The sequence below is a fragment of the Megalobrama amblycephala genome, linkage group LG19 (assembly GCF_018812025.1).
Source record: "Megalobrama amblycephala isolate DHTTF-2021 linkage group LG19, ASM1881202v1, whole genome shotgun sequence".
In the NCBI taxonomy this organism is placed as follows: Eukaryota; Metazoa; Chordata; class Actinopteri; order Cypriniformes; family Xenocyprididae; genus Megalobrama; species Megalobrama amblycephala.
The window spans coordinates 16528569-16541452 of NC_063062.1; the positions used below are offsets into that span (position 1 = coordinate 16528569).

Sequence of the window (12884 nt, forward strand, 5' to 3'; positions counted from 1 at the left end):
AGATACTGATTACAACTTTCACGCCAGCGGACCAAACCATCAAGGTTTTTTCCTGAGCCTGCAGATCCGGATAGCTAAGGCATTTGCAAGTATCGTAATGGCAATTTACTATTAAGATTGTGAACCCCTTTTTACAAAGGTGCTTTATAGTATTGAAACTGATGGTTCATCTAGCAATTGTTAATTTACTCTTTCCATTGTTTCATTCCCCTGTTATGATACGGTTCAAATTCATTTTCCACTCTCTCACTGCGTGGATGGTATGTTTGTGTTTGTTAGTTATGTGTTTGTGATTTAGTTAAATAAAACTTGTGTGCACACTCTTGCGAGTTAATTCTGGTCTGCTTATAAAACCAACGTCCCTGATAACGATTCGATCACAGCTACATGCTAAGAAAGCGATATTTTTCTGTGGCCACGGAAAAATATTGTTCTTGAAAAGTTGATAGATGATCAATCCTGAGTATTCGCTGGCCAAACAGATTAATTGATTGTAAAATTTATTCAGCTACATTAAGTTAATTTGATTAACTGATTCAAATTTTTATAATTAATTATAACAAGTTATGATTAATTATTATTTCCCCTTTTGAACTAATAATTTAGCTTACACATGATTAGCTATAAAAGGAATGTCTTAGAGAGGCAGAGTCTCTCAGAAGTAAAGATGGGCAGAGGCTCTCCAATCTGTCAATTGTGGAATAATTTAAAAACAATGTTCCTCAACGTCAAATTGCAAAGGCTTTGCAAATCTCATCATCTACAGTGCATAACATTATCAAAAGATTCAGAGAAACTGGAGAAATCTCTGTGCGGCCGAAGACCTTTATTGGATGCCCGTGGCCCGTGGTCCCTCAGACGACACTGCATCACTCATCGGCATGATTGTATCAATGACATTACTATATGGGCCCAGGAATACTTCCAGAAACCACTGTCGGTAAACACAATCCGCCGTGCCATCTGCAGATGCCAACTAAAGCTCTATCATGCAAAAAGGAAGCCATATGTGAACATGGTCCAGAAGCGCCGTCGTGTCCTGTGGGCCAAGGCTCATTTAAAATGGACTGTTTCAAAGTGGAAAAGTGTTCTATGGTCAAACGAGTCCAAATTTGACATTCCTGTTGGAAATCACGGACGCCGTGTCCTCCGGGCTAAAGAAGAGGGAGACCTTCCAGCGTGTTATTAGTGTTCAGTTCAAAAGCCAGCATCTCTGATGGTATGGGGGTGCATAAGTGCATACGGTATGGGCAGCTTGCATGTTTTGGCAGGCACTATAAATGCTGAAAGGTATGTAAATGTTTCCAGACAACGTCTATTTCAGGGAAGGCCTTGTGTATTTCAGCAGGACAATGCAAAACCACATACTGCAGCTATTACAACAGCATGGCTTCGTCCTAGAAGAATCCAGGTGCTGAATTGGCCTGCCTGCAGTCCAGATCTTTCACCTATAGAGAAAAATACATCAAAGACGACCACTCTTCAGCAGCTGGAAACCTATATCAGGCAAGAATGGGACCAAATTTCAAAAACTCCAGAAACTCATAACCCCGATGCCCAGACGTCTTCACACTGTTTTGAAAAGAAGAGGAGATGCTACACCATGGTAAACATTCCCCCGTCCCAACTATTTTGAGACCTGCAGCAGGCATCAAATTTGAAATGAGCTCATTTTGTGCATAAAATTCTAAAATTTCTCAGTTTAAACTTTTGTTATGTTCTATTGTGAATAAAATATTGGCTCATGTGATTTGAAAGTCTTAAAAAAACGTCCCAACATTTCCGGAATTCGGGTTGTAACTGAAATTAACTAAAATGAATCAGACTCTCCAAACCGACACTAGTGTTCTCACTATTGTGTTGTCAAAGCTGAATTTCCAGCCTCATTAATCCAGTCTTAAGTGTCACATGATCCTTCATAAATCATTCTGATATGCTGATTTGAAAACAGTTATGCTCCTTCATATTTTTATGGAAACCATGATTTTTTTTTTATTTAGGATTCTTTTATGAATAGAAAGTTCAAAAGAACAGTATTTAATTGAAATATAAATCTTTACATTATAAATCAATGTAATCCTTGCTGAATAAAAGTATTTCTTTGAAAATACTTCTTGAAAAAAAATCTTACTGACCCCAAACTTTTGAACAGTAGCGTATATTTTAGAAGTGTGTTTATTTTGTGATAATGACATTCTATACATTATCCTGCCTATTACAAAGCTTCTTAAATGAATAAATACACAAACATGAAATACTGATGTCTAGCCATCTATCAAAGGATTTATACTCATCACCATATATATTAAAATGAATACTCAAGTCCACCAAGGACTTTTTACTTGCCATTTACTGGTCATTATACCAACATATTTGACTCAATGCTGGACGTATTCCAGAGAGCAGCGTAATAAATGTAAATGCTGTAAACTGTGACTGGCCTCAATGAGTGTATGATTTGCAGAATGAGCTGCGGTGTGGACTGTATTCGTCAGATAAAGCTGTGGCACCCGTCTGCCAGACAGACAGAGTGATATACGACCCCTGTGTCTGTCTTCAGCGTATCTGCGGCCCTGAGGGAAGCTTTGATCTGTTCTTCACTTGCTTTCATCCCCTCCGGTTGAGCTGCCGAAAGGGAAAGAGGGGGAGGTGCAGAGATCAACGGGCAAAAAGAGGGAGTGGAAGACAAGCGGAGGAGGAAAACCAGAGGAGGTCATGGAAAAAAAGGATTACTATTGTACCTTCTGATGCATTCAGAGAGACAGACAGTCCATTGATAATTGAGTACCTGTATTTAAAGCAGCTCATCTCAACTGGTGGGTCACGACCAAAAAATTAACCTCAGGTCTGTTCTGATAACAAAGATAGACAATGCTAATGTAAACAATAACTGTATAACATGCATAGTTAGAGAAAGAAATAGATTTTGATGTTCATGTCAAAGGATGGATGTCCAATCAAACAAATTTTGGGACAAATTCATCTGTCACTTGCTTAAAGCTGATGTCAGCAAGGAAAAATGTCTGGAAATGTCTAATGCAATAAGTATAATACAATAAAAATGGGTGACACTTTAGTATGTGTGTGACAAGTAGGGAAGGGCGAGATCCGTGAGAGAACGGTGCGAGGCCGGTGGCGCTAGTGTTGATGAGAGTTGGCTGCGCTGCACCGGTCTCATATCATATCTCATAAGGAGGAGCTCCGGAAGCATAAAAGGAGAAGCGATGACAGTGAAGGGCGAAAGAGGACCAGGCCTGGATTTTATGTTATGTTTTATTATGTTTGTGTGACCAGCAGTCGGCTGTGAGGGACTTGGTTTATTGTATATTCAAGTCTGTTAAACGTTTGCCGGTTCCCGCCTCCTTCTTCCCATAACAACATACCTTGCTACAATTGGGAACAATTCTCACTTTTAGTTGCTTATCTGCTTGCATATTGGCTGTTTATTAGTACTCATAAAGCACATATTAATGCATATTCTACATCCTTAAATCCTTTTAATCCGTACTAAAGTTAAACGCTACAACAACTACATTACTAACTATTAATAAGCAGTAATTTAAGAGTTTATTGAGGCAAAAGTCATAGTTAATACACTGTAAAATATTATTTTCATGATTTATCACAACATTTTTTCTTTTGTCAAATCAACTTAAATATTGTGGTTCAGATAACATAATATTTTGAGATTCTGTTGATTAAATCAATTGTCTTCATTATATTAACTCAAATTTTTAATTTCAATGAACTCAAAATTAAGGCAACCAGGTAACTTAAAGTTAAACCAATAATTCTTTTTTACAGTGTAGTGAATAGGCTGTGTTCCCAATACTAAAGTGTGACCTAAAAATATAGTTTAAAATAATCAAGACGTGCTTTACACATTGTTTTTTGTTTTATTTTGACTAAAGGAATATTTTAAATTATTTGTATTTATATACACTACTCTAAAACATTCAGGGTTAAAATAAAACAACCCAAGTTGGGATAAAAATGGAAAAACCCAGTGATTGGGTTGTTTTAACCCAGTGGTTGGGTTAAATGTTTGCCCAACCTGCTGGGTAGTTTTATTTAACCCAACTATTGTTTAAAAATGACTGTATAGCTGGCCTAAAATAAACATAAAATAGGTTAGAAATTGTGTGTCTGATTTTTAATTAAAGTCTGAAATCAAAATTTAAGTTTTTTAGCTTTTAGTATGAATATGTAGCATTAAGGTTACGAATAAGCTGGTGTGCTCCAAAACAATAACAAAATTTGCATTTAGGAGATTCATTCATTAAGATTAATTCATTAAGCATTCAAAACTTACCCTGTGTCTCAATCAGCTCCCTAGCTCCCTAGGTCGTGAATCAGTATATAATGAAAGTGAATGTGGCTGATACCCTGATCAGTGCCCTGACTACTGAACTAGGGAGCTGATTGAGACACGCTTAGTCTCTCACTTCTGCTAAAATGGATCACAGATTTTCATGACATCACATCACACTTCAGTTTCTCATCAACTCTTCGGTCCAATCAATTTGTACCTTTTTGCAATAAAAAAAAAAAAAAAAACTCTTCGGTCCAATCAAATGCTCTCTAGAATCTGAAGTCCCGCCCCCTCCTACACGCTTACAGACGCTGAAGCCTCGGCTGAAATCAGTCATTTGCTCACACATTTACTAGTTTCTACATGTTGAATGGTACATAGTGCACTATATAGAGAATAGGGAACGATTCAGACGGTGTAAATATGCTTTCCTTTGACACGAATGAAGTCCGTTTTCGAGTGAGTGTCACATGAACCGCTGCAATGAGCAGCACAGCCTGCTCCGGTCCAGAGACACGAGAGCACAGAGTGGATCATATGCGCGAGTCGGCACAAACCACAAAAGGTATCGGACCCATTTGAATTCTGCACAGAATGCTGTATATAAGCGATATAAAGGACATTATGAGGAGAAACGGTTAGAGATTAGAAGGAAACTGAGGTTTTACAGAGTCTAACGGCTCTGGTCAAACTGTGATATAACGAAACGCTATTGGCCATTTAAAAAAAGGGGCAGGGCTGTTCGATATATCGCCCTGTCTTCCTGTTTCAGTTGAAATTACGTCAACACATTGAATAATGCTGCGCGTTCCAACACTCTTCGGTGAACATTTATTAATAAGCAATATTTATTGTTTAATTATTATTCTTTAAACTTATTAATAAATGTTAATTCCCAACATACTTTAGGTTCATTTTAAGCAAACAATACAGTAATTTTTAAACAATAGTTGAGTTAAATAAAACTACCAAGCAGGTTGGGCAAACATTTAAACCAACCCAATTGCTGTGTTTGTCCATTTTCATCCCAACTTGGGTTGTTTTTAACCCAGCATTTTTTTAGAATGTACCATTCAAAAGTTGAGGTGACAAAAAAATACTGGTATTCATTAAATTGACCAAAATTAACAGTAAAGACATTAATAATGTTACAAAAGATTTCAAATAAACAGTCCTTTTGAACTTTCTATTTATCAAAGAATCCTGGAAAAGAATCTAACTTATTAATTGTCGTGTATGTTATTAGAGCATTAAATTTTTAGCACAAATTCATCTGTCACTTGGTTGAAACCAATTAAATTAGATGCCAATATGAACAGGTTGTGTGACTAATCCTCAAAAACCATTAACAAAACTAATCATGGTAAATTAATTTGATAATGTTAGTTATTTTCATAATTAATTTTTAAATTTAATTTATTTAAATGAATTAAACTATAATTAGCCTTTACTTATCTGTAAATGTCCGCATATATCATTGTTCTACAATGAAAAGCGAAAAGTACCAATAACAACAGTTCTAATCTAATCTAATGAAACACTAACTTCTTGACACATTTACCATTTAATAAATATTTTTGGGTCAAATGTATCAAATATCAATATGTATCAAATGTGTTGGGTCAAAATAAGTAAATGTCTTGGGTAAAAATATAAGTAAATGTGTTGGGTAAAACTTACTGAAGAACATTTGTGCATAGATGCTTTTCTAAAGCATCTGAATAAAAAGTTATTTGTGGAGCTGTAAAACTTTCTGGCTATTTCGAAGAGTGCACAGTTAATTTGTGCGCTCTGTAAATTAAAGTGTAGAAACACTTCAGATGTGCCACTGTGCACTGCAGTTTTACCCAGACGGGCGATTTATTATTGCAGTGCGGCCGCAGAGGGCAGTCGGGCTCGTTAATGCTCTTCACAAATGTCAGTGCATAAATCTTCGTTACTCTAATGATATTCACAGAGTTTGCTATGTTGCCATTGCTACTTTGATGCTGAGACATCACATACGTCTAATGTTACTGAACTTGCTGTTGCTAAGTTACCAGCACATCAGCAGTAACCCATAGTGTGAATGCGCTGACTCTAGTTTCCCCATGCAGAGCTCTATATAGCAAACACAACATATGGATCAGTGTGATGCTGATGCTGATGTGATGAGGGAGCCGGAAACCCAACGGTCTGAGGTTCAAATCCCAGAAAGCCTGATCCATGAACGAAGGTGTTGATGGGTTCAGTAAATCACTTTTAAGTCCCTTTATTGCTCCATTGATTATACATGATGTGTGCCAGCAGCTGTTCATATAAGATGTCTATATTTCAAATAAAATGAATATATTAAATCATTCATTCAAAATTTAATTCACTAGACTATTTAGACATATTTTAAATAACTATGAAAGATTTTGGAATTGAATTTCCAACAAAAATAACTATATCATAATATGCATTTCACTATACATTAAATTTAAGTATATAAAATGTATTTGAATTGCATATAAAAAATTCCATCCACTTGGATTACAAAGTTTTAACAAACAAACCATTGAACTTAATGTGATTCATATCATACATAAATGAGGCAGATAAGCCTGCACTCAAAAAGTTTATTAACTCTTTTATTTTATTTACATAATCATATTTTCAAATTGCTTAGAATCAGCATAAACAATTGTGAAAATTAAATGTATTCAGTTAAAAAGTGAACATGGTTAAAATATGGCTAGCTGACTGTCGGACAAGTAATTTATTTAATTAGTATAAAATGTACGAGATTATACATTATGTTTATTAAAATATAAGATTGAAACAAATGAGATGTATTAATGATAAATATATAAAGTTGGTTATTGTGTTTTTAAAACATATTCAGTTCATTAGAACTAAATAAAGAAATATTACCGTTTCATTTATGTATGACTGACAAATATGCATCATATTAAATCTATTAGTTTGTTTGTTACAACTGTAATGGATGGAATTTTATATGCAAATTAAATGCATAAAGCTTAAATTTAGACCTAAATATTTTTTGAGTGTACTTTCACTTAAAATACATCATATAGTAATATAAAATGTTGGTAATAATGCAAATGATAAGAGGCCTACTCACCTTATTAATACAAAATTAATATTTGTGGCCTCAAAGTTGAGCAATCATGCTTTACAGCTTCCATCTCTACAGTCAAAACACGTGATGGCTGTAACAAAAAAAAAAAAAAAAATCTTTTCTAGCTTTTTTTTTCCAAGTCTGATGAAAGAGAGAGAAACAAAGAGAGTCAAGGCAGTTTGTGAAGACATGTGAAGACATCTTTACAAAAACTGTAATTTCTTATTCTGTATGTGACAGGACTATGACAAACACCTAAAACATCTCCAGCTTCACTTCATCACTCAGAGTGTTTGCAGACTGGAGACATTATGGCTTTTTTCCAAAACCTAGTGTGCTGACTATATAGACAGCATTTTAAGACATCTTGAGCATAAATATTCATAAGTATGTCTTCTAAGATAACTTCTTCAAAGGAAGAGAAATGTTGATTATAAATGTACTTATAATGCATTAAATTCCAAAAATATAAATTATAATAATAATTAATGATATTGTGTGGTTAAGCAATAGTGAGTTGAGTGTCTGAAGGATCATGTGACACTGACGACTGCTAAAAATTCAGCTTTGCATCACAGAATAAGTTACATTTTAAAATATATTACACTAGAAAAAAGTTATTTTAAATTGTAATAATATTTCACAATATTACTGTTTTTACTGTATTTGATCAAATAAATGCTGCCTTGGTGACTTTTTTTTAACAATAAGCTTTTGATCACGAGTGTATAAAATAAAACTAATAAAATCAATATCACTTATTTTTAATAAAACATTGTAAAATTATAGATAATTATTGATATTGTGTTGTTAACATAGCAGCATGTTAATGTCGGTTACTGTAGATCTATTAATGTGGTAAATAGAGTTGCTATGTAGAGTGCAGATCCAAATTACTTATGAGGTTCCATTTGAGTTAGGATGCTGCCCTAGAAGGTCGCTGCCTGTGTAGACAGCATGGTAAGTTTGGAAAAGAGCCTGTTAAATCAAAATCTGTAAGATTACAAAACAATCAGGTTTTTCTTCCAATAGAGGATATGCACGTGACGTCACCGTTGACCGTTACGACTGCGGCCACGCCCACTGAGTGGCAAAAGACTGAGCGGCAGCATTGGTTTTCAGCGTGAATGCCGCGAAAAACACACAAAACACATCCAAAACGGAAAAGAGCTTTGTGATTGACTGTACAAATAGCTTTGACACAAAACCTGAGGTATATATTTAAAGACTGCCGAAAGCTACAGAAAAAAGAAGCAAGATTGCTGCAATTCACAGAAACAGCTGGACTCCAGGCAGAGAAACATGGATTTCATTTTGTGTCAAAATGTTGGATTTTGAGGTAAAATCATACCGTATATTGTACTGTTATAAATTATGATGACAAATCATCAATTAAATATTTACCATCTTATATTCTGCATAATTGGGTGTTTTTAAATAAACAACACTGACAAAAACTATACTATAAAACTATATATGTTTTAGGGCTGGACAATATGACGATATAACATTGATATAAGTGATTACGCGGATTTAAACCTACCGATATTGTAGTTATATAAAATATTCACAGGCAGATTTGCTGTATGTATTTCCCCACCGTCGAAATCAGGCACATATAAATGTCAGGAAACACGACTCCTGGCTGCATGTCAAAATCCATGGATTAGGTTTATTTGACAAGTTGTAAGGAACACATTCACTTCCAACCTTTAGTGTAATTTGTTTGTTTTACTCGCGTTTTCGCAGTTTCCTCTATTAAATCCAGTCACGCAGCAGGTTCTTTTGCCACTCAGTCCAGCTGAGGGAGCGCGTTTTTGGCGGGAAAGTGACGTCGATGCATTGCAGTGGTCAGTATCTATCAAAAGTGGTCCAAGGAAGGAACAGTGGTGAACCGGCAACAGGGTCATGGGCGGCCAAGGCTCATTGATGCAAGTGGGGAGCGAAGGCTGGCCCGTGTGGTCTGATCCAACAGATGAGCTACTGTAGCTCAAATTGCTCAAGAAGTCAATGCTGGTTCTGATAGAAAGGTGTCAGAATACACAGTGCATCACAGTTTGTTGCGTATGGGGCTGCATCGCCGCAGACCAGTCAGGGTGCCCATGCTAACCCCTGTCCACCACTGAAAGCGCCAACAGTGGGCACGTGAACATCAGAACTGGACCACAGAGCAATGGAAGAAAGTACATCACGTTACATTACATCACATGGATGGCCGGATGCATGTGCCTCACTCACCTGGGGAACACATGGCGCCAGGATGCACTATAAGATGAAGGCAAGCTGGCGGAGGCAGTGTGATGCTTTGGGCAATGTTCTGCTGGGAAACCTTGGGTCCTTCCATCCAAAGTGGTTACTTTGACACGTACCACCTATTTACGCATTGTTGCAGACCATGTACACCCTTTCATGGAAACAGTATTCCCTGGTGGCTGTGGCCTCTTTCAGCAGGATAATGTGGCCTGCCACAAAGCAAAAATGGTTCAGGAATGGTTTGAGGAGCACAACAACGAGTTTGAGGTGTTGACTTGGGCTCCAAATTCCCCAGATCTCAATCCAATCAAGCATCTGTGGGATGTGCTGAACAAACAAGTCCGATCCATGGAGGCCCCACCTCGCAATTTACAGGACTTAAAGGATCTGCTGCTAACATCTTAGTGCCAGATACCACAGCACACCTTCAGGGGTCTAGTGGAGTCCAAGCAAAAGTGGGACAAACACAATATTAGGAAGGTGGTCATAATGTTATGCCTGATCGGAGTATGTTAGTGTCTAAAGCATTCTAAAGGCTTATAACTACAAAAAAAGTTACTTGCATAATAATGTATTACATTAAACTGATCACAAAACATAACAAAACAGCAGTCTAGTGAAAGCATAGGTAAAAGGTTTGCTCAAACCATTGTAGTCAGTGTGAATGCCTGTAAAAAATAAATAAATAAAATGTTTTTGTCCTAACAATCTGCAACAACCAACTAGCACTGCAGGAGATTTTGACGAGTGCTTAGTTTATATTCCTGCCACATTGTTCCAACAACACTGAGCCAAAATCCAGCTCCACATAAATGCACCATATACATTCTACCTAGTTGTCACTGTTTCATGCAGCGTTTTCATGTTGCACCTGCAGAGTCTTTCCCCTCAACAGTGCACACATGCACACATGCACATACAACCTCATTCTTAGTTGACCATTAGCAAGTGGTGCATGCATGACGAGGCTTACATGTTTGCTGCGCTTGAACCCTCAGGATCTTCAGCTCAAATTCACACGTTTACCATGTGATGCCACAGGCTGATCTGCTATTTGCAAACCAAAAGCTTCAATATCAGGCACAATAAGACATGATTTTGAATGCAAATGTAAACTAAGGTCAGTATTAATTATTTATTTAAAGATGAAAAGTAAAAATAACTGTATTATGTGGTATTTCCTTATATATATATAAAAAAATAATTTGGCTAAAACGTCTGTTCATTTTGTTTAGTTTCTGTGGTTCAAGGTGTAAACTAAAGACTGCTGGCTTTTTAATAAAAAGACAATCTCTTCAATGTGTCCCGTACCAACTCTCTGTGTAAATAACGTCAACCCGGGAAAGTCAAACTGCACTTGTCAAGCGGTTTTATGAGGTCTCTGGATCTCGTGGGACATCTGCTCCTGTGAGACTTTCACCGTCTCTCTGTGTTTCACACAGCTGTTCTGTCAAAATGAAGCTGTAGGGAAACTATCGGACCTCAAACACACACACACACACACACACACGCTTCTGACACATTTTACATCTCCACCATCTATAATTTGGCATAATCAGCATAGCTCAAGAAACTAATTCCAGACAGTTGGTTTAGCCCAAAAGACAGGCAAAAAAATACAACTTTTGACGACCGTCACTGATACAATGAGTCAATGATCTGATCTTAAATACAAAGAGATTTGCAGTATGCAGATTTAAGCAAGTTTTGTATTGCTTACGGACACAGAAGTGTGATAGTTATGAATTGCTCCTTGCAAGATTGGAATCTAAACCTATTGAATTACATTCAAATGATATCTCAATTTTTAAAAATGGTGTGGCATTTTTCTGCAGTTCGGTTCTCTATAGAAATAATCTCCTGTGATATAATCACTAAGGCCTTGGGGAGTCTAATTTCCAAAACATTTGTCATTGAGCCTGCCTTCATTTGCATACTTCATAATTAGTGATAAAGCTCTGCATTCCATTTGAGAAAATAAGATGCTGCTGGCATCCTGCATTTGGTCTTAAGGGGAAAGGTTGATTTAATAAGCAAAAACAAAGACGAATGAAGTACGGCCACCCAAATCCACTTTTAATGTGCATATTCATCTTTAAATTATATAATAATGTAATATTTTCTCAATCATCACTGAAAAAGCCCCTTCAGGTGCAGATGAAGAACACGCCCATCTGAAGAGCTCTTACGAAGCGCAGTCGCGACCTCTACTGGACATAGGTAATATTACAAATACAACGACGTAACACGTGTTTGGATGCTACAGTATATTACAGCGATTTAGAGGTTCGTTATGCGTTTGCAGTTTTTATTACAGTGACCTGAATGATAATATCATACAGACTGAATTATCAGTGAAATCATTATTAACGCGACAGTCATTTAATTTCATTTGCGTTGCTAACTGCTCAATAAAGATAGCTGTAAGGCCTAATAATAATAATGTGTCACATCACATCACATGTTTGGGCCTAAATGTAAAAAATTAAAACATTTACTCACCCTCATGTCGTTCTAAACCTGTGATGTTGTGTCGTCTGTTGTGTGGAACACAAAAGGAGATATCATGAAAGTGAATGAGGACAGGTATTGTCGAGCTCATCTCACCTGCTGTATTCTAAACCATAGCTATACATTAAAGGTGCAATATGTAAGGATTTTGCAGTAAAATATCCTAAAACCATTAGACCAGTGTTATATATTTTCTTAACTGAAGTACAATATCCCAAATGTTTCCAAGTATTTGTAAATCGTGAGAAAATTGCAATTTTAACCAAGGCTCCATTGCATCATACCCGTGTTTCCCTCAGTTTCTGGGTTTATTTTGTAGAAACCATGGAAACACCAAAGTTTTACATGTTTTAATAGACAAGGGAACAACTGTTTTGATAGATTTATAGACAAAAAATGAATTATTCTTACACAGCTCAACACGTTTGGCGAGTACCATGCTTTACCATACCTCAGAGAAAAACACTATATTGTGAAGTAGCTAACATAGCATAATCAGCTTTATTTTTAGTAACAGTAATACAGAATTTTCTCCATCATACAATACGTTTTAAAATTAATTGCATGCCATTTATCAACACAAGCCATCCAATATTTAATATGATACTCTAAAATCGATCTAACTTACTGCAGTGTGCAACAGTGTCTCACAGCAGCCACCGAGTGAACGCACAGAGTAATGTTACAACATCATTTTCAACACTC

General features: G+C 36.4%; 1 long non-coding RNA gene across 1 annotated transcript; it reads right to left on the bottom strand.

The window, feature by feature from the left end:
- Positions 1-2179: 2179 nt before the first annotated feature.
- Positions 2180-7504, bottom strand: LOC125254481. Its single transcript, XR_007181674.1, has 3 exons — positions 7419-7504; positions 2789-2852; positions 2180-2625 (listed from the first exon to the last, which is right to left on the bottom strand). It is a non-coding gene; the product is annotated as an uncharacterized LOC125254481 (long non-coding RNA).
- Positions 7505-12884: the final 5380 nt, after the last annotated feature.